Source organism: Camellia sinensis, chromosome 5 (genome assembly GCF_055761805.1).
Source record: "Camellia sinensis isolate YWXY chromosome 5, ASM5576180v1, whole genome shotgun sequence".
NCBI classification, from domain to species: domain Eukaryota; kingdom Viridiplantae; phylum Streptophyta; class Magnoliopsida; order Ericales; family Theaceae; genus Camellia; species Camellia sinensis.
The window spans coordinates 143,436,670-143,456,683 of NC_138965.1; the positions used below are offsets into that span (position 1 = coordinate 143,436,670).

The window sequence follows — 20,014 nt, forward strand, 5'->3', positions numbered from 1 at the left end:
TGTGGAGTTTTTGAGATACTTCGCATCGGACAAATATGACATGCATTTGAAATCTTTGATGTTTTGTTAAATATTTTTTGATGTGGTGAATTTATTGTAAGGATGGATGGTTATTTTGGGCGTGTAATGTGTTGATATTGACAGGTGGTTGTAAATATATTAATTACTAAGGATGGATGGTTATTTTGGGCATGTAATGTGTTGATATTGACAGGTGGTTGTAAATATATTAATTATTATTTTGACTTTATAATTGATGTTTTTTTTTTTTTTTTAGATTGGATTGGTATATTAAAATTGATTGGATGGACATGAATTATGTATTAATTGCAAATGTATTATAGGTATTACAAAAAATTTAGCATTATATTTAAAAGAATCAATTTTGAAATTAAAAGTTTTTTTACGACCAATATGTTTTTAGTCGCAATAAGGTTCTAGGAATTGTCCTTTCTGTGACCAACAACATTCTGGTCGCCAAAACTTTTCGCGACTAACATCTTCGTCGCCAATATTCACTTTCTGCGACTAGAATAATTCTAGTCGCCAAAAATCAACTTTTCGCGACCAAAATCTTCGTCGCCAATGCTCAATTTTTTGCGACTAGAATTATTCTGGTCGCCAAAAGTCCACTTTTCGCGACCAAGAACTTCGTCGCAAATGCTCACTTTCTACGACTAGAATTATTCTGGTAGCCAAAAGTCCACTTTCGACGACCAATATTTTCGTTGCAAATGGTTATCTTTCAGCGACCAAATTCTTAGTCGCAATAGGATCAATTTTGACAAATTCAAGCCCTTCCGCGACCAAAGAATGTTGTCGCAAATGATGATTTTCCGCGACCAACTTCACTTTTGGTCTCCAAAAACCTTCTGTGACGGACTTTTGGCGACCAAATTGCGACCAACTTTTTTTGGTCGCTAAAAACTATTAGCGACCAGATTTGACCTTTCTGCGACCAGAAATGTTGGTCACGAAAAGTGTTTTTTCCTGTAGTGAAAGATAAAACTATAAAACATATTTTCAAAATACAAAATGTACATGTAAGTTTAATTTTTCCCAACATCATGTAGAATCAAAATAAAAATTCTAGATGATTGATCTTTTGCATCTACTAATGAAAACATTGAAGAAAACTTAACATAGCAAAAGATCAGCTGATCAAAGTCCATCATGTCACTTTATTCACCAAAAAAAAGAAAAAGGCCCGTCATGTCACCCATTCCAAGCCTGAAATAGAAATATTACTGGTTACTCTTCTCAATCAAATTGGGAAAATTTCTAAGCAGCATTCTACGTCAATGATCCAAAAGAGCAGTATCTTGCACCCAAAAAATAAGAAAAAGAAAAGAAAAAAAAAAAGGTAAATGAATTGCAAAAGTTTACTTAAATTGGGAACAACTTCATACAAACTATTATATCATTTCTAATACAAAGAATTGCATAGCCTTTTTTATTTATTTTATTTGACATACAAAATAACCCAAAGAAGTTTTCAAATATAGCTCAAGGATAGAATGCATTTAGATGTTGTCAATTCAAGTGAAAAATTATGTTGAATTATGTGGGTATTGAACTCTAGAAATGAAGACTTTATATTCCCATAAGTCCATGCCTCAATTGGTATAGTACTAATAGTTTCATAATGTTTTACATTCTTTTGACAAGGTTGAGCGAATTCATATACTAACTGATGGGTCGTTTCATACACCAAATATAAATACTAAACTACATCAAATTCCTTAGAATAGTGGAAAGTCCAGATATCGATCCCCAAGGACAAACGAGAAATTAAACTAATTTAATTGTTAAATTCCTAAATTGATTTTGATAAAAAGATTGACGGATGTTATGACTAAACAAGAATTAAATCAAATTGAGAAATTGAATTGACAATTAAAAGTAGGGTTTGAGATACTGATTTTTGGAAAAATCCTAAGGAAAAGAATTTACCACTAACCACATAAATAAGACTTAACATCGGTTGTCAATTGCAATCCGGTTTGAACTACCCAATATTTCACAACTACAAGTTTGAAACATTGATCAAGAGGATTGTTATATTCAACGCACAGGCACGAATTAATCCAAGTAGAACGAGTCATTTGCTCTAAATTATAGTAGCAATACGGCCCGTCTCTTATAGCATGACTCGTCTCATACTTTGAACACAAACACAAAGAAAACTAATGTATCGAAAGCATTAAACAATCACAGAGAATAAAACACTTCAAGAGATGAAAAAGAAAATTATTATAAACTTCTAAAACATCCATACATTAATTTATTCAAACCGTTTCACAATCAAAGCCTAAGAAAAATCTCTTTACATGGCTAGGGTTTCATCAAAACCCTAGAAATAGTGGCCTAGCCACTTATGGAGGAGTGAGAAGAGGTGGAGGAAGAAAAAGCCACCATGGGAGACATTCTTCAAACTTCAAGTTCTTGGTTCTCTCAAACCCTAGCCTCTCTCTCCCTTTTCTCTGAAATATCTTCGACCCCTTTTATAGCCTTTTTTTCTCCCTTTTATTCCCAGTAGAAGAGCCTTAAATTTTTATGCACGCAACCCTAGGTGGGCTGCTCGAGCAGTGGAGCTAAGCTGCACATGCGGTGAGGTGGCAGGCCAGGATTTTTTGCCCCTCGCATGAAGAATCTGCTTTTGCGCCCTTTTTACTTGAATTTGCGTGTTGCCTGCCAAATCTGTACAAGTGCACAAAACACATCATCTCTATCAAATAAACAACATTGAAAGACTAAAATTGTAACTTAAGTGGCCTCAATGTAGTACATTTCGGTCGACATCACATCCCCCAACTTACATTTTGCTAGTCCTCGAGCAAAACAAAAGAAATAAGAAAAGTAAAATAACTTTAAGCCACTTTCGTAGGAATCACGATTGCATTTTGCATATGCAACACGCCTTTCAACCACAAGGTTACCCCAAGCGGAGGAGTATAGTCTAGTAAGGGTTTCCAGAAATGATACCCACAAACATCAATATATTCACATCTTCCCAACAACAATAAGTAATCGCACTACTCTAACTATCAATTAACTTATGTGTCAACTACAATGTGATATTAAGACATGATGAGTCATTGAAGGCACAGTAGACAAGCATGAAGGAATCTATTGAGCAAGAATCACAATTCAGTTAATACAAAAGTTAAGTCCCCTGTACTTGTGAATGCTAGTAAACACATCATCGATGCCCTTGGTGTAAAGTGTATTTCCCATAATTAGTTAACTGTCCACTATAATAGCCCAATATAACTCATAATAACACCCAACATATACAGAAAAACTAAACTTTGGCAACTAGGATTCTCAATTTTTTTTTTCAACGACTGTGTAATGTCCTGATCCATTAAGCTTTCTAATCAACCCATAGAGCAAGCATTGGGCCAATGACTCCCAAACCATACGGTTTTAGGGTACTAGGTGTGAAGACACCCCTACAGGCTTGACAACTAGAGCTGAAAAGGCTACAGATCCGAACAAGTCATTATTTTTCCTTCACTGTGTAATGTCTAGGTCCCTTAAGCTTTCTAATTAACCCATGTAGCAAGTATTGGGCCAATGACTCCCAAACTAGACGGTTTTAGGGCACTAGGTGTATAAACACCTCTGCGACTTAATAACTCGACTTAAAAAGGCTACGAACCCAAACAAGTCAAGGTTTTTTTTTTTTTTGAGAGAGAATCAAGGCTACTCATTTATTTTTTTCTACAACACTAGCAATTGTCAATGCTGTACACTAGGGATTAGAATAGAGAGGTCACCGCTATGAAAGTGTGTTCATGTGAATCAAGGGATACTCATGACAAGTGTACTAATACCATAAATACAGACAACTCTCCTAGTGCAAACATCACATGCGAATATTTACCTAATAAACCCTTTTCATACAAGTCCACTATGCTCCCCAATTAACATATGCTTATATCACCACCATACTGGCACAAAGTGAACATCAAGTGAAGTGGTACAATCAAGTGTAGCAAGTACAAACATGAATTATTTTTATAAAAACCCTTACCCCCCAACTGGAATATAATGTTGTCCTCAAAGTAGATAGTAAAATGAGAGAGAGATGGGATATTACCATAAGGCGTAGGTGCATATCCAGCGAGGCAGGGACGAACCAAACACACACACACACACACATACACTATTTTTTTTTTTTTTTTACTGTACAGTATAAAAGGAAAAGAAAAGTAAAAGAAAATAAAAATAAATAAAGAAATAAAACAAAGAAAATAGAACAAATATCACTGATTTGGATCCAGCGGTGGTGGAAAATGCTGCTTAAATAAGGCATGCATCAGCGTCCAAGTCTCGAATGCCTTATCATGAACCCTAGCGGTAAGCTGATCAAATTGCTACTGGCTCGACTCCCGGTATGTGTAGAAGTCAGATTGTAGAGATACAACTAACTGCTAATACTCGAGCTGACAAGCATTAACTTGGTCAAATGCCGTCTTTGAGTAGTCCCAATATGCCTGATAGTTTTCCTGGAGATCAACCACTAATTGTTGAATGGCAGCTTGATTATCCAAGATAGCCTGATATTGCGCGCGTGTCATACAGAATGGCGGGGGCACTAGCACGGCGACGGGCTCTGCCGGAACATCATTGGGATTGGCCGGTGCATCTGGGATGTTTAGTGGAGGCGGTAGGCAAGTAGTGGTTTAGCCCCAGTGGGTTCGAGTGTAGAGTGGTACTGAAGTGGCACCTCATTCGGATCGAGTAGGAATGTCCCTTGGCCTTTTATGAGTACAGTGATGAGGTTGGCGAAAGAAAGGGCCCATGTAGAACTACCTCGGGTGTTGCACAACTTGACTTCATTAAGGATACGGGTTATCTGGTTGAAGATCAAAATAAGGATGTCGACCCAAAACCCGAAGTCAAATCGGTGCAAGGCACAGAGCAAGTCCCGTCACCGCTCTTCCTTGTGGCCTAGAGGGATGACATTCTTTTTTAGAACCACATCAAGGAAGAGGAGGCGGGCGGTAAGTTAACCCAATGTATGCTAGTGCGGTTGTCATCATCCGGCCACCCCTCATAGAATTCAGTCACCAGTGCTGGGACTGTGAGTTCCCGAGTGAACATCGGGAACTGCTCTACATTGGTAGTAGGAATGGCAACGGGCTGGGGTGGGGCTAAGGATTACATTCCCCGTCCCCGATCCCTGAATGTGAAAAACTCCCCATCCCCGCCCCCAATCCTTGACGAGGGGAACCCATCACCCCCCGCCCCCACCACCGCCCCCGCCCTCTAATGAGGATCAGGTTTCGCCGACCCCAAAAAAATCCCCAACTTTTTTTTTTCTTTTTTGAGGCAGAGGGAAGACAAAGAATATAGATTAACCAAACTGTTCTAAAACCTGATTTTTTTTCCCATTATAATAGTGTAAGTATATAGATTAACCAAACTAATAGCTAACATTCAACAAAATAGTTCTAAAATCAAATTTATTTCCTAAAAGCATTCAACAAAACAGTGAATCAGTAAAAGCATCCTAAAAGCATTATTTCCTAAAATCAAACATCTATGCACACACACACACACACATATATATATATGAACACATAGAATACATAGAGAAAGAGAGGCAGAGAGTGCTTACCAGGAAGAGAGAGAGAGAGAAGCACGGTGAATCGATGATGGAGACACCTTCCCAAGCCTCGATTGTTGTAGATCGTTGCACATTGTTGTAGATCGGAAACCCAACTCTCTCTCGCCGAACACAGTGGAGGATGAGGGATTATCGGTGGTGATGAGAGGAGAGATAAGCGGATAGCGGAGAAAAGGAGATCAACGATGATGGGAGGGTTTTAGAGATAAAGAGAGAAAGGCAGTACCTGTGTTGGTGTGAGTGTCAGGTGAGGTTGTCTAACTCAGTTTTAGGATTTGTTATATATATATATATATATAGGGGTGTAATAGTAATTTTAGTTCGGGAAGAAATAGGGACGGGAATGGGCTGGGGTTGGGGAACGTATCACCGTCCCTGGCCCAAAAATTGTCGGGGATGCATTTTTGAATGCCATCCCTGGCCCGTCAAGGATATTTTTCAAGGAAAAACCATTCTAATCAAGATCGGGGGTCGGGTCCCCGTTGGGCCGGGTTCAAATTGCCATCACTAATTGGTATTGTCCATGAAACAGTGGAGAACCTCAGCAATGGAAGCTAGTGTGATCACTAACTCCACTCGTCAACCACGGACAGAAGAGCTCCTGGGGCCACGTCACTGATATACATGTTTTGATAAAAGACTCGCACAATGCAAGGATACGCCGGTTCAGTGACAGTATAGATGCCCAGTGGGTCCCGGTCTTCATGTTGTCGAATACTTCATGCAATGGGTTGGTGGCGCCGGAAGAAGTCCACATCAAAAGGTGTGTCACAAGCGATTTGTTTGTCGGCCCAGAGGCGGTTGGTATATCCTTAAGTGCAATGTTGGCATTGCAAGGCCGTTTAGGTGCTTGGTGGGACGATGTAGCCATACCTGTACGAAATAATACAACCAACACAACCAAAAACATGGAACCATTATATTAGAACTCATCAAATTAGATGCACGAATCATTCAAATCCTTATTGCCATCACACCACCGGATTTCTTTTATTTCAATTATTTATTTATTTATTTAATACTCCCCTAAATTGGCTTAGACTAAGTTAGCATAAGACAAGTGAGTTACATTAAATGAAGTAAAGTAATGAATTAAAAGGAAATAAAAGAAAGAAAGAATGAAAATAAAATAAAAATAAAATAAAATAAAATAAATAACTAACTAACTTAAAGAAAAACAAGCAAACCAAAGCATAAAATAAAAGAAATAAATAAATAAGTTAGTAGAGGAAAAGAAATAAAATAAAAACAAAATATAAAAACAAAAATAACAACTAAACCACTAACCAACTAAACTAAACAATTAAATTAAAGTTAAAGGAAAAAGAAACCACTAAACAAAACAATTAAACTAAACAACTATATTAACAAAATAGGCAACCACAAGCTATATGATTATTATTAGTATTATTACTATTATTATTACAATTTTTTTTTTTTTTTTGGAATCGCCGCACGTGCGTCGACGGGGGCTGTACGTGCAATTGGTGGTTTGCCCATAATTGTTTCCCCTATGTTTTTTTGTTTTTTGTTTTTTTGTTTTGTTTTTAAACTCCGATACGCCGCAAGGGCATAGACGAGGGCCGCATGTGCGGCTGTTGCTCCCTAGATTCATTGTTTTCTTTTTATTTTTATTTTTTTTAAGATGAACAATGAACAAATAGGGACAACAAAAAGAAAAACTAAAATTTAAGATTGGAAGAAAAAAAACACAAATCTTAAGCAAAAAGAAGGATTTACCTTCAAAGAGTGAAGAAAGAGAGAATGAAGGGAGATCCGCAGGAAAAAAATGGCCGTCGAAAAGTCGTCGGTCGGAGAAGATGGTGATGCTCTGGTGGGAAGGTAGTGGTGAGGAAATGGGTGAGTGAAAGTTGAAGGAAGAAGGAAGAAGAAGTTGGTGATGGTGGGGTTTGATGAGTTTGTGGGTTTGTGGGGTTGAAAGAGAGAGAGAGAGAGAGAGAGAGAGAGAGAGAGAGAAGAAGAAGAAGAAGAAGAAGAAGAAGAAGAAGATGATGATGATGAGAGGTAGAGAGAGAGTGTAGTTGGGAAAGTGGTGGTCAAAAAGAGAGTTAGGGTTGGAAATATGAGAGTGGGTTTTTTTATTTTTTGAAGGAAAAGAAAAATAAATAAAATATAAATAAGTAAATAAATAAAAGAATAAAATCTGAATAAGAACTTTTTTTTTTTTTTCACCAAACTGCCCGTGCACCTAAGGGGGCCACTTATGCGGTGAATTTTAGGCCGCTCCAGGGGCGAAATTGGGCTGCTCCAGGAAGCGCTTGCGCATTGTGCTCTTGGGCTTGGGCCGCTCGTGTGCCCTAGCCCTCACTCGATAGCCCGTGCTAGTACTCTCCGTTCGTGCGCCCATTTCGGCCCCACGTGTGGTCTGCTGCTATTTTTTTTTTTTTACAAACCTAAGTACAACCCCCCCCCCCAAAAAAAAATTCAAACCATTTCCACTTTTATTGTATATGTGAAATAAAAATAGCACTTCGAAAACATCTAAATGCTTAACAAATGTATAATCTTCACGCGAAAACCATGGGTACTACTTTTCTCCCTAACATTGTTTGTAACTTTCCATATTCTACAACAGGGTGACAGACTAGGTTGATTTGATATCCAGAATCAAGGCGCATAAAGCTAACTCAACTTATGGGGCTGTTATATAGAGTTCAAGCCGGGGTGATTTTGAAGCAATCTCCACACCCCTGGATATTTAAACCAGACTTTAGTCTCGAAAATTTCAAACCTTTGCATTCTAGACTTTGCCATTCAAACTCTAGTTTCCACCATTTTAGTTGGTCTCTTAGAAACTCATTACAAACACCGTTAGGTGGCTATACCAAATCGTCAGATGCAGTTTGAGCACGGCTAACACCAAAGGAATTACACATTTAGAGGATTTAAAGTCTCCTAGACTCAAAATAATTACGATGGAAGATATATTGGGTCCGTTAAGTGGATAACCTCAATCATCTCCTTTCTCTCAATACCATCCACATAATGTTTCAATCTTTAGCCATTGACCCTGAAGGTTGTACCATCTTGTGGATGTTTAATCTCAACCGCCCCATGCGAAAAGACTTTAACAACCTCATATGGGCCATCCCATCGAGACTGGAGTTTACCCTGAGAACAACCGCAATTTAGCATTGAACAGCCACACTTTTTGGTGAGGCTCGAAAGACTTACGGAAAATGTGTTTATCATGAAATGCCTTAGTCCTAGACATGTAAATTTTGGAGCTCTCATAGGCATCATTGCGGAGCTCCTCTAACTCATTAATTTGGAGTTTTCGACGGTTACCGGCTTTGGCCATATCAAAATTGAACTTCTTAATAGCCCACAAAGCCCGGTGTTCTAACTCAATAGGGAGATGGCACGGTTTCCCGAACACAATCCTATATGGAGACATCCCGATGGGTGTCTTATATGCAGTGCGATAGGTCCAAAGTGCATCAACCAACCTAGTGGACTAATCTTTCCTATCGGGCCTCACAATTTTCTCGAGGATGTGTTTAACCTCCCTATTAGAAACCTGTACTTGACCACTAGTCTGAGGATGATAGGGAGTGCCAACTTTGTGAGTGATCATGTATTTGCACATCAATGCCTCAAAAAATCGGTTGCAAAAATGTTTGCCACCGTCACTAATTATGGCACATGGAAACCCAAAATAACAAAAATTGGTTTCACGGAGGAATTTAACCACAACTTTGTGGTCATTCGTTCTAGTGGCCACTACCTCAACCCACTTGGAGACATAGTCCATAGCTACCAAAATGTATTCAAATCGAAAAGATGGTGGAAAAGGACCCATGAAGTTGATGCCCCAAACATCAAAAATCTCAACAATCAAAATAGGGGTCATCAGCATCATATCTCGCGGTGACATAGAGCCCATGCGTTGACAATCCACACAAGCTCTACAGAAGTTATGGGCATCTTTGAAGATAGAAGATGAGTAGAACCCACATTATAAAACCTTGGCGGCCGTTTTTTGCCCACTGAAATGGCCGCCGCATGTGTAAGAGTGACAAAAGGTGAGAATGCTATGGGTTTCACTCTCAGGCATACAACGCCGAATCACTTGCTCCGGATAATACTTGAACAATTCTGGGTCTTCCTAGAAATAGTGCTTGACTTGTGAGAAAAATTGGTCTTTGTCTTGCTTAGACCAAGTTTTAGGAATTTGACCAACCACCAAGTAATTCACTATGTAAGCAAACCACGAAAGGGTCACTTGTGATACCGCAAAAAGTTGCTCATCTAGAAACGAGTCGTTCAAGGATAAAAGATCACTCGTGTGCTCAATAAAGATTCGGGATAGATTATCTGCAACTACATTCTCAGATCCTTTCATATCCCGAATTTCTAGGTCAAACTCTTGAAGGAGTAGAATCCACCTAATTAACCTAGGTTTGGTCTCTTATTTGGACAATAAGTACCGCAAAACAATGTGGTCAGTGAACACAATGACTTTAGACCCTAGGAGGTAGGACCGGAACTTTTTAAGTGCAAAGACAACAGCTAGTAACTCTTTCTCAGTGATAGTGTAGTTTAATTGAGCATCAGAAAGAGTGTGACTAGCATAGGATATAACATGGGGCACTTTATTCACCCTTTGGCCCAAGACGACGTCGAGGGCATAAATAGATGCATCACACATGATCTCGAAAGGAAGGCACCACTCAAGAGATTGCATGATAAGGGCAGTAGAAAGGGTTGCTCGAAGTGTTTCGAAAGCTTTCAAACATGCATCATCAAAGATAAAAGGTGCGTCCTTAGCAAGTAAACTACACAAATGACGGGATATTTTGCTAAAGTCTTTGATGAATCGATAGTAAAAACCTGCATGCCCTAGGAAAGGCCTAACTTGACGCACAAAAGTGGGTGAAGGAAGGCCTGCAATGAGGTCAACCTTAGCTTTATCTACCTCTATACCTCTAGGGAACACAATCCCTCGCGAACCATAAAATGGCTCTTCTCCCAACTCAAAATCAGGTTTGCCTCAATACATTGTTCCAGCACTCTAGTCAAATTTCCTAGGCATTCCTCAAAAGACGGTCTAAACACCGAAAAATCATCCATGAAAACTGCTAAAAATTTCTCCACCATATCGGAGAAAATGGCCATCATACACCGTTAAAAAGTCGTTGGTGCATTATATAGCCCAAAAGACATGTGCTTATAAGCAAAAGTGTCAAAAGAGCAAGTGAATGTAGTATTTTCTTGGTCAGTGGGATACACTGAGACTTGATTATACCCCAAGTAACCATCAAGAAAACAATAAAAATCCTGCCCCGCTAACCTTTCAAGAATTTGATCAATAAATGGCAATGGAAAATGGTCCTTTCTAGTCATGGAGTTTAGTCTTCTATAATCAATGTACAGTTACCACCCAGTAGTAGTTCATGTGGGGACCAACTCTCCTTGCTCATTCTCAACAATAATGTTGCTTGATTTCTTGGGCACCACTTGTGTGGGACTCACCCACTTACTATTTGACATGGGGTATATAATACCCGCATCTAACAATTTCAACACCTCATTTTTCACCACCTCTTTCATATTGGGATTAAGCCTCCATTGCATTTCATGAGAAGGTTTGGTATCCTCCTCTAGATGTATATAATGCACACACATGGAGGGATCTATCCCTCGTAAATCAGCCACCGACCACCCTATAGCATTTCGATGTGCCACAAGAACACTCATTAATTGACTCTCATGCTCTGCAGTCAAGTCAGATGCAATGATGATTGGTAAAATATCTTGAGGCCCTAAAAATGCATACTTGAGTGTCCCGAAGTGGCTTCAACTCAAGTGTAGGTGGTGTAACTAAGGATGGTATGACAAGCTCCCTAACCAAAAGAGGAAGGGGCTGAAATCGGGCTTTCCACGGAGGAAAATCCGATATAAGAGGAGAATCAAGTAAAGCATTTACTTCCTCAACTAATCTATCTATATTAAAATCCTCAAACCCAAAATAAGCTAAACAAACCTCTAAAGGGTCCTCTACAAGAATGGAGGGTAAAGCCTCCTCTATTATCTTCCCTACAACATCTACAAATAAACACTCCTCTTTATTATGGGGTTGTTGGGATGATTGTAAAACGTTGAGTTTCACTTGCATATTCCCAAATGAAACTTCCATAACCCCGGTATGACAATTAATACATGCATTAGCCGTAGCCAAGAAAGGTCTACCTAAGATCATCATAATTTGTTTCCTAGAGTTGGCTATTGGTTCTATATCTAAAACCAAAAAGTCCATAGAAAAATAAAACCTATCAACCTTTACTAGCACATCCTCAATCATGCCACGTGGCACTTTGCAGGACCAGTCAGCCAACTTGAGTGTGACAGTAGTGGGCTTCAACTCGCCAAGCTCGAATTCCTCGTACACAGAGTACGGCAACAAATTGACACTAGCCCCTAAATCCAACAAGGCCCTGTCAATGAAATGGTCCCCTATAATGCATGCAATGGTTGGGGCACCTGGGTCTTTAAGTTTAGGAGGTGTGTCACTCAATAAGATGGAGCTTACTTGCTCCATGAGTACAACCTTTTGGGACACATGTGTCCTAGATTTATGCTTTTGTGTATAAAGGTCCTTCAAAAATTTAGCATAGGAGGGTACTTGCTTAATCGCCTCCAATAGGGGAAGGTTGATTTTAACTTGTTTAAACACCTCCATCATTGTTTCCATGGATGCCACCTTCTTATTAAAAGGGACGGTGTATCAAGGAATTGGGGAAAGGGTGCCTTAGGCACATATGGTGCCTTAGACTCATATGAAGTACTAAGGACTAAGTCATCCCCTTTAGGTGTTTCTCCCTCACCCTTGCTCTCATTAGGTTTATCACCATGGTCACTCTTTTTAATCCTAGTTGCATCAGACGCAACTGGTCGAGGCTCTAACTCTCTCCTACTTATAGCGACCTCGGTCTTTTCCCATTTGATTATTGTATCCGGACTTAGGTTCCGTTTATTCTGTCATTGTGTAATTGTTGTTGTCGTCCTTTATTTTCTCATTTGGAGTTATAGGATGTGTTGGGTAGGTTTGTTTCAGGATGGTTGGGTTCGTAAACCAAGTGTTGCTGTCCAGTTTTTGGGTTGGTCGCTCGAGCCAGGGATTGGTTGCTCGAGCGAGGGTTGTTTCATGTGTCTTCTGGCTCGATCCAGCTTTTCTTCGCTCGAGCGAGAGATTGCATCTAGTATAGACCTGAGGGTTGTGCTTATTCGCTCGAGCGAGATTTCCTTCGCTCGAGCGAGCGAGGTGTATGTTTTCGAGTTCCTCGCTCGAGCGAGCATTCTGTCGCTCGAGCGTGCTCCTGGGTTGCAGACCTGAAGCATTGCATTCTTGGCTCGAGCGAGCCTTTCTTCGCTCGAGCTAGGGTTTCGTGTGTCTGGTCGCTCGAGCGACCAAGTCTTCGCTCGAGCGAGCCTGTCCAGTTTAAATAGGCAGCAGCGGGATTTTAATCAGTTTTTTATCCTCTTTTGATTCCAAAACCCTAAGGTCCGACTTTTCTCTCCCTCTACTCACCTTCTCTCTTAGGTTTGATCTACTTAGAGTGAGTTTCTACCTTAGATCCTTTATTAAAAAGATAGAGTGAGTCAAGGGCTTCCATTTAATCTGAACATTTGGTGATTTGGAGCACATTGGAATTTGGGTATTCATCTCTATCTTCTCCATTCGGGTTATTTTCTTCGAGGTAGGGATTTCCTACTCCATTTTATAAGTTTTGTTCTAAGTTTTGGTATATTGATATGTTGGGGTTACTTTGATAATTTTGGGAAAAACCCTAGTTGTATTAATTAATTAATTTGTATAATTAATTTAAGGGAATTGAGGAATTTGATTAAATTCATGAAATTGAGGAATTCATTGATTAAATGGTGTAGTTGGATAATTTAAATCACTCGCCTATTGAATTGTTGATATATTTATTTCCAAGTCTAGAAATAACTGTTTTGGGCTATCGGTGGAGGATAGTCATGATTGTTGTAGACATTGCATGTGGATTAGGGATAACTGAAACTAATCACATTGGTTGAGTCATTAATTTTGACTGTTGAATTAATACAGACATTATGTGTATTGATTGTGTGGTGTATATGTTATGTGTTTACATACTTTGTTTTGTGTGGGAGGAGATAGGGGATGTACTCCACGGTTTAGGGGAAGATAGGGGATGGACCTCTAAACCGGATTTTGTTTGGGAGGAGATAGGGGATGGACTCCATTAGCATCACTTTTATGTGTGCTTATTTATATTGAAGTGTTTTTATTGATACAGCACTAAAATGTGTATCAAACTGGAAGTAGGAAGTGTTTTGATTTGAGCCTGAGTCTCATTTGTTTGTTGACATTGGAAGAATGTGAATTTGATATATATAGTTCACTGTTGTAAGTTTGGCCAGGTTCTGAGCCATATTAATAATGTTGGAAAGTAAAACGTGTCTTAGACATTAATGTCATGAAACTGTATAATGATGTAATTGATTACCTTGGTTAACCATCTATTGAATGCTATTGCTTTATTCAATGCTTATATTTGGTTTAGTATATTTCTACTGGGCTGTGGCTCACCCTATATGGGAACATCATTTTCAGGTTCAGGTGATAAGCTACCTCCAAGGACTTAACTTGGAAGGACTTGGATTTTGAAGACCATTTTCAATTGTTTGCTTTTATTTGTTAGTACATGTAAACATTCAAGCCTAGGGCTTTATTTGTATTTGAGCTAGAACTCATATTTTTGTGTCCAAGTGTTGGCTTGGAAAGATGTAAGCCCATAGGGCATTTAATTTGATATTACATGTAATGTTTTCATTTAGTAATACTCTGATGAATGAGATAATGAATTGTTTTCTTTTAATATTGCATGCCAATGATATATATATAATGGGTTTATTTTGAGGGCGTTACAACTTGGTATCAGAGCGTACCGGGTTTGAATACTTTGGGTACGTGGGAAGTGATTAGTATCACAATGGGTTCGTCTCGTTTGATAGAGACTTAGTGTAATGTTATATGCTTATGTGATAACATGTTTATGTGATTATGTGGGTATGGAATGTAGTTTCTGGGATGTTGATTGGACCCTTGAGTTTCTAGTAGACTTGTTGGAAAGGCACTTGATCACTGCTGCTTCCAACCGGAACTATAGTAACGCATTGGGACTATCATTATTCGGGAATGAAATTCGTAGGTGCTTATGTGATTATGTGCTTACGTGGAATGAATCATTGTTGTCCAATGCATTAGGACGTGAGGGTTTAGCTTCAGCACATTATTTAATGTGCTAATGTCTTCATTTCCTTTATTAGGATGTCAGGACGAGGACGAGGACGCGGTAGGCGTGGTAGACCGGGTAGGCAGGAGGTGCCTGTGCCAGAGGAGATTCCGGCTGTTCAGGAGGGAATTGGCCAGGCCAATGTGGTCGAACCAGTAGGCCAGCAGGCTATGGGCGCTCTAGCCCGAGAGATAGCAGGGGCATTCAGGGAGTCAGTAGGCATTCTCAGAGCTAAGAATCAAGCTCGGGATGTTGCTGCAGATGCAGGACCTTCCTTTCTGAAGAGGGAGTTCTTCCGGTCTAATCCGAATGAATTTGTGGGTGATCCTAAAGAGCCGCTTAAGGCAGATGAATGGCTCGAACAGACAACGAAGACGTTTGAGATGCTTGGCATCGAAGACGAGGGGTTGAAAGTGACCTTGGCATCTTTCCAGCTGAAGAGGGATGCAGGTCAGTGGTGGAAGTTCACTAAGGGTCGTATAGGAGGTACGTGGGAGGCATTTGTGAATGCTTTCCAGGAGAAGTTCTTGTCTCTAGCAGTCAGGGAGAAGCTAAGAGACCAGTTTTGTCAGCTTAAGCAGTCGAGTTCTTCAGTGGCCGAGTTTGAGGCTGCATTTACTAGCTTGTCTAGGTTTGCACCTGAGTTGGTGGCGTTTGAGGAACGCCGCTGTATCGAGTTTGAGAAGAAGTTGAGGCGTGGCCTCAAGCTGAGAGTTGGGGGAACTATGATTCGGGATTATGGGCGTATGGTTGATGCTGCAGCCCACATGGAAATCATGATGCAGGAGGAGGAGGAAGGACAGAAGGGCTCCAAGAGGTGTCAGGATGGTCAGAGTGATGGTAGGAGACAGAAGGGTTTTAATCCTCAGCAGTCTCAGGGTAGCTTTTCTAGATCGACTTTTCCTGTGCCGAGTGCTAGTTCGGGGAAAGGCAGTCAGGGAGACATTACCTGTTTCAATTGTGGCCAGCTGGGTCACAAGTCTCTAGTTTGTCCTCAGAGGGGAGGAGTGCAGAGAGTAGCATCATCTTCGGCTCGATCTCAGAGCCAGAGTCAGGGTAGAGGCCAGCCACTCTCGTGTTATCAGTGTGGTCAGCCGGGGCATATGAAGAGGTATTGCCCGCAGTTGGGTGGCACACCTGGTGCATCTGGTTTGAGGCCGATTCAGGGTCAGCAGCCAGCTCAGTCGGGTCAGGCCTCGAGGGCCAATCAGGGGGCTTCATCATCCTTGTCAATGCAGCAATCTTATGCTCCTAGGGGTGAGCAGGTTGATCAGAGGTCGTCTGGGCGCGTGTATGCTGTTACCGCCCAGGATCTTGTGCCGACTCCATCGGTTGTGAGAGGTACCTTCTTGTTTTGCAACTCGGTTGCTAGTGTTTTGATTGATACGGGTGCATCTCATTCCTTTGTGTCTGCTGCATTTGCATCTGTTTTGGAGTTGGAGTTAGCACAGTTAGCATCTCCTATTTGTGTAGTGTCACCTCTTGGGGGTGAATTGATCTTGAAACAAGGTGTTAGGGGTTGTGATATAGAGGTCGACTATCATAGACTTCTGTTTCCTTTTGTAGTTATGCCCATGAAGGGCTTCGATGTTATTTTGGGTATGGACTGGTTATCGTCATACCGGGCAGTTATTGATTGCTACCGCCAGAGGGTCACTTGTTGTACCGTGAGTGGGGAGTGTTTTCATTTTCTGGGGGACCGGGTTGGTGATGTGTTGCCACCGGGGTATGTTCCGCGAGGACGGAGTGAGCTTAGTGGTCTACTTGCTAAACTTTCGATTAGTGAGGATGATGAGACTCAGATTGTGTTGCCAAGGGTAGTTTGTGAGTACTCGGACGTCTTTCCCGAGGATCTTGTTGGTTTGCCACCGCATCGAGAGATTGAATTCTCTATTGACCTAGTGCCCGGCACGGTGCCGATTTCTATGGCACCTTATCGTTTTGCCCCAGCCGAGTTAGTTGAGTTGAAGATTCAGCTCCAAGAGTTACTAGACAAGGGCTATATACGTCCTAGTGTTTCGCCGTGGGGAGCACCGGCCCTCTTTGTTAAAAAGAAAGGTGGTGCTTTGAGACTTTGTATAGATTACCGGAAATTGAATCGGGCTACAGTTAAGAATAAGTACCCTATGCCTCGTATAGATGATTTGTTTGATCAGTTGAAGGGTTCCTGTTGTTTCTCTAAGATAGACTTGAGATCGGGTTATCATCAGTTGAGAGTTAGGGAGGAGGATATTCCGAAGACGGCATTCCGTACGCGGTATGGCCACTATGAGTTTCTGGTGATGCCATTTGGGCTCGCCAATGCACCAGCAGTGTTTATAGATTTGATGAACCGAATTTTCCGTGAATTTTTAGATCGTTTTGTAGTCGTCTTCGTGGACGACATCCTTATCTATTCACCTTCTGAGGAGAAGCACAAGGACCAATTGAGAGTGGTGCTTGAGTTTCTTAGAGCCCATAAGCTTTATGCCAAGTTTGGGATGTGTGAGTTCTGGCTAGAAGAGGTCAAGTTCTTAGGCCATGTAGTTTCTAGAGAAGGGGTGGCTGTTGATACATCCAAGACTGAGGCAGTGCAAGATTGGGCACAGCCTAAGAGTGTGTTTGAGATCTGCAGTTTTCTGGGATTAGCTGGGTATTATCGCCGGTTTGTGAAAGATTTCTCCAAATTAGCTTCGCCTTTGACTAGATTGACTCGTAAGGGAGTCAAATTTGTATGGAGTGAGACTTGTGAAAAGTCGTTTCAGGAGTTGAAAGTTAGACTAACCACCGCTCCAGTATTGATTATTCCAGAGAGAGGGTTGGGTTATGCAGTCTATTGTGACGCCTCACGAGAGGGTCTGGGTTGTGTGTTGATGCAGGAGGGGAAAGTGATTGCCTATGACTCACGTCAGTTGAAAACTCACGAGCAGAATTACCCTACGCATGATCTAGAGTTAGCAGCTGTGATATTTGCCTTGAAGATTTGGAGGCATTATCTTTATGGTGAGAGATTTGAGGTATTCTCGGATCATAAGAGTCTGAAATATTTGTTTACACAGAAAGACTTGAACTTGAGGCAGAGGAGGTGGATGGAATTCATAGAGGATTATGACTTTGAGTTGCATTATCATCCGGGAAAGGCCAATGTGGTGGCCGATGCCCTTAGCAGGAAACCTGTTGGTGACATAGCTAGTATAGCCATCCGAGAATGGGAGATGTTGGGTGCACTTGGGGAGTTTGATTTACTTCTGGGCGAATCCGTTGAGGCTGCGGCCTTGTTTTCTGTTGTTGCACAGCCTACACTTGTGACTCGAGTGTTAGAGGCTCAGAGAGGTGACCTTGAGGTAGAATCTCTCCGTGAGAAGATTTCCAGTGGGAAGGTTGAGAAGGGTTTGACGGTGTATTCCGACCTGAGTGTGAGATACCGAGACCGTCTGTTTGTGCCGGAGTCTTGCCAAGAGGAGATACTCCGAGAGTTTCATCATTCACGCCTTGCGGTGCATCCGGGAGGCACTAAGATGTATCGGGATTTGGGTCGCCAGTTTTGGTGGCGGGGTATGAAGAGAGATGTGGCAGCTTTCGTATCTAAGGGCCTTACTTGTCAGCAAGTGAAGGCCGAACATCAACGGCCAGCGGGTTTGTTGCAACCCTTGCCTATTGCCGAGTGGAAGTGGGAACACGTCACTATGGACTTCGTTGTGGGTCTTCCGAAGACTCAGCGGGGTAGTGATGCTATTTGGATGGTTGTAGACCGGTTGACTAAGTCGGCGCACTTCATTCCTATGCGCGTGAGAGATTCGGTAGATCATGTTGTCGACTTGTACATTCGGGACATAGTGAGGTTGCACGGGGTCCCAGTGACGATCGTCTCAGATAGAGATCCTCGTTTTACTGCCAGGTTGTGGCAGAGTTTGCAGAGTGCCTTAGGTACTAAGTTGTCCTTTAGCACGGCTTATCATCCTCAGACTGACGGGCAGTCCGAGCGTACTATTCAGATCCTTGAGGATATGCTTCGAGGTTGTGTTCTAGACTTTAGTGGGTCGTGGGAGAGGCACTTGCCAATGGTAGAGTTTGCCTACAACAACAGTTTCTAGTCTAGTATCGGTATGGCACCATTTGAGGCATTGTATGGCCGACCGTGTAGATCTCCTGTTTGTTGGGCCGAGGTGGGTGATGCACCTCTGTTGGGTCCGGAGTTGGTGAGGGAAACGACGGAGAAAGTTGAGCTTATCCGTAAGAGGCTTGTTACAGCACAGAGTCGTCAGAAATCTTATGCCGACCGTAGGAGGAGACCTTTGGTGTTTGAGGTGGGTGATCATGTCTTTCTGAAGATATCACCTAGACGGGGATTGATGAGGTTTGGGAAGAGCGGGAAGTTGTCCCCTCGGTTCATTGGTCCTTTTGAGATCCTTGAGAGGATTGGCGAGGCTGCTTATCGTTTAGCTTTACCACCGCAGTTGTCCGGAGTACATGACGTGTTTCATGTGAGTATGCTTCGGAAGTATGAGCCGGATCCATCACATGTGTTGGATTGGACTGATTTAATGGTTGATGAGGATATCTCGTATGAGGAGAGACCAATTCGAGTCTTGGATAGGCGGGATCAAGTTTTGCGAGGCAAAACCATCCCTTTGGTCAAAGTTTTGTGGAAACATCACGGAGTGGAGGAAGCCACTTGGGAACGTGAGTTGGAAGTCCGCGAAAAATACCCGGACATGTTTATCGATTTGTAATCTTGTATTTAGATTTTGTAATATTGTTGAACTTAAGAGCTTTACATATGTCTTAAGTTATAAAACGTTGAGTATGTTTTGATAAATGGGTGTATCTTGAAACTTGCTTCATTATAGAAGTTTAGTGTAACATTGCATATGTTGATTACATTGTTGAATGTGTTGTATATATCATGCAATTGAATATGATATGGAAATTGCTATCATTGAAAGGAATAATGCATAATAGTGATGCACGTTGAAATATATGTTGTTTTATATATATATTGTAAGATGCTTCGTGATAAAGAGATGAAATGACCAGTTTTGGGTCAAGTTGTGTACTATTGAATTGTCATTTTAAAATCAAACTTATGCTT

At 41.2% G+C, this 20,014-nt stretch overlaps 1 pseudogene; it reads right to left on the reverse strand.

Moving 5' to 3' along the window:
• Positions 1-8,569: 8,569 nt before the first annotated feature.
• LOC145791745 (uncharacterized) lies at positions 8,570-9,545 on the reverse strand (annotated as a pseudogene).
• Positions 9,546-20,014: the final 10,469 nt, after the last annotated feature.